The sequence below is a fragment of the Mytilus edulis genome, chromosome 3 (assembly GCF_963676685.1).
Source record: "Mytilus edulis chromosome 3, xbMytEdul2.2, whole genome shotgun sequence".
Lineage (NCBI taxonomy): Eukaryota > Metazoa > Mollusca > Bivalvia > Mytilida > Mytilidae > Mytilus > Mytilus edulis.
In genome coordinates, this window is record NC_092346.1 from 87,107,053 (window position 1) to 87,110,061 (window position 3,009).

General features: G+C 30.3%; 1 long non-coding RNA gene across 1 annotated transcript; it reads right to left on the reverse strand.

The window, feature by feature from the left end:
* Positions 1-781: 781 nt before the first annotated feature.
* LOC139514972 (uncharacterized) lies at positions 782-2,329 on the reverse strand. Its single transcript, XR_011662776.1, has 3 exons — positions 2,087-2,329; positions 1,453-1,582; positions 782-993 (listed from the first exon to the last, which is right to left on the reverse strand). It is a non-coding gene; the product is annotated as an uncharacterized lncRNA (long non-coding RNA).
* Positions 2,330-3,009: the final 680 nt, after the last annotated feature.

Sequence of the window (3,009 nt, forward strand, 5' to 3'; positions counted from 1 at the left end):
CACTGAGCTGCTAACATTTGGACGAATGACCCCATACACTGTAAAAACAGTGTTTAGATCCTAAACACTTATCTAAACACTTCTTCTGTGTACGTTTTGAAACGCGTTTAGCATCTAAACATGTTTAGATTTTAACAAGTGTTTAGATTTCAACAAGTGTTTAGATGTTATATGTTTAGAAATATATGGTGTTTAGACCTACCAACGGTTAGCCTACTAGTACTATGATTTCACAGGAACTTCTTGTGGTACAGCACTACAGGTTGAATAGTCCACACGGTATTGTAGAATATACAATGCACGTGTACATTTCTGCTAAATGTTCTTGCAATGAATTTTACCATGACTTGTCTATATCAGTAAATGACAACTGCGTCAATACAGAAATACTTACATAATAATATCATATTAGCTTGAAAACTTCAATAATGATAATAATAATATTAACAATAATAGGTTTACACATTTTATTCTTCCTGGAGACCAAAGAAAAGTTTGTAAACAATAGGACCAAGTTAAGAAAAGTCCGTAAACAATAAGACCAAGTTTTGAAAAGTCTGTAAACAATTAGACAAAGTTTAACCCTCCATTATTTTTTAAGGAAAAGCCTGTACCAAGTCAGGAATATGACTTTTTTTTTCGTTCCTTTTGATTGTTTATGTAGTCAAGTGTTTGATTTTTTATACGTTTTATGGACCTTCCACCTTTTTATACAACTTGGAGTCTGGTTCTTTTGTTTTTGTTTTTTTCTGATCTAGTCTTAAACATAACATACAATCTATTCAAATTATTTCAATAATTTATTTTTAAGTCTCACTAAATGCAAACAAAAAATAAAATTATAAAATTTGATGATTTTTATCCTCAACAAAACAGAAATTGTCAGTCCATCTCCTATCATACAGGAATTTTTCATTGCGGAACAATCTTCTTTTGAATGATAAAGGCTCTTGGTGTGCAGTTCCTTTTGGTTGTCAAGTGAACTTTTGTATCCTGAAATGAAAAAATGAAACCTTCATGTACATTTGTATGCAACAGTCACTTATTCTTAGATCATGTTTATTAAAATACATTAAACAAGCTTCTTGAAAAAGATTCTTACAAAAGAAAAATGCAAATTGTAGTTAAAAAGGCTATACTTTACACCTTGTACAAATTTAAACATCGAAAGACAAGCAAATCAAAGGGAACAATATATAGAGCAAACAAGCATGCAAGTTTTTTTTTATATTCTCTTATCCTATAAAACAAAATCCTTGATTTCTGAGAACTAAAGCCTGTTTTTCCTATTTTTTTAATTTATTTATTATGAATATATTTTTTTTTAAATTAATTGCCCATTTTTTTACCTATTCAACAGGATAAATATTAGAGGATGATTTAACCTCCATTTTTCAATCATATTATATTTCTATTGGCAACTTAATAATATACTTATATATTTTTACTTACATCTGCTCTTGAAATTAAGTCATCCTTTTCTTTCTTCGTTGCTTTCTTTCTGATCTGTTCTTCAATTTGATCTATAATATGGATTAATTCTAGCTCTTTTCATTCCCACTACATGTACAGTGTCCCAGTCCTATAAATGCATACATACAAATAATTATTATAGGTTTATATGAAAAAGAACAACTTGACAGTTTATTTCTGACATTGGAGTTTGAATGTCAGTTTATTTTCGAGTAATGAGTTTGAATGTCCTTTTGGATGTTTGGTTCTTTGTTTCTCTTTGACAAATGAAGTGAAACTATAATTTCAGTGTTTGTGTAAAGGATGTTGCAATAAGGGCCACTGTGATCTTATTCCTTGCAAAGTTAAAATATTTGAAACTATGATTGTATGACATTATCATATGTACAGTGTCAGTGACAGTTTAGACTATTCAATCTCATTTTAAATTTCTGAATTAGCTCATTCTTATTTTATGCTTGGTCCCTCCGACTGATTATGCGTGTATATTCATACCACAATAGTGAACTTGAAATAGCATAGGTTAACAGTTTAACGAACATATGCCTTTTATTAGTCTGTTAAATTATGGTTTGTGCCCCTCCCCCTTTTTACGAAATCTGGATCTGCTTACCTTCCGCTGCTGTAATAACTGTTAAGATGGCTTTTGATTCCGTCAATATTCTAATATGAAGTTCTGTATCTGTTGCATCGCCAATAGATATATATACTTGATAGATGTGATCCATTGTTTTAAAATGTTGTTTGTCTTTGGCGGGTCCGAAGGCGTCCGTATCAAATTACCACGATAGATAACTCTGTTCGTTAATTAATATAAGATCATATTCGGACAACGACTCCGGAAATTAGAGAAAATATATTCACTCATATCTTCCTTATAAATACTATAAAAGATTATTTCATATGTCCCTGGTATAAACAACTAATTGCTCAACTTATAAAAAAACCCAAAGTAATTCAATAATCTTACAACACAAAAAAGGGAAACTCACTTGGGGAAGATGATATGATTTGTTCTCATAAATAAAGAAGCTCCGCAAACTTGGGACTGAAGTTTGAAAATAATTTTAATTTCAAGACAGCCACGATATCATAGTTTCACAGAATATGCTGGAATATGTAGGAACATCGGGTAAAAAGGTGAAACCAGTACTGAAATATTGTAAAGTGTTTAGGTGTTTAGAAAAGTGTTTCAGAAGTGTTTAGATGCCATTTAATGTTTAGCTTAATGATAACATTCACTGATAATAACCCTGCAACACGTTTAAATTCTAAACACGTTTAGGTTTTTATGTGTTTAGATAAAAATCTGTTTAGATCCTAAACGCTTTCCTAAACACGTTTAGACCTAAACATGTTGTAGATCCGTTTCAAATCTAAACGCTGTTTTTACAGTGTAGTTTAAGAGATTTTTTTTTAATCAGTTTTCCAAACTTATTGTTACATAGAATAATAATAAATAAGCTATTTCTACTGAATGTGCCATAAAGGAAAGCGGAAAATATACCAAATACATATTCAAATTCATGTCGAAAA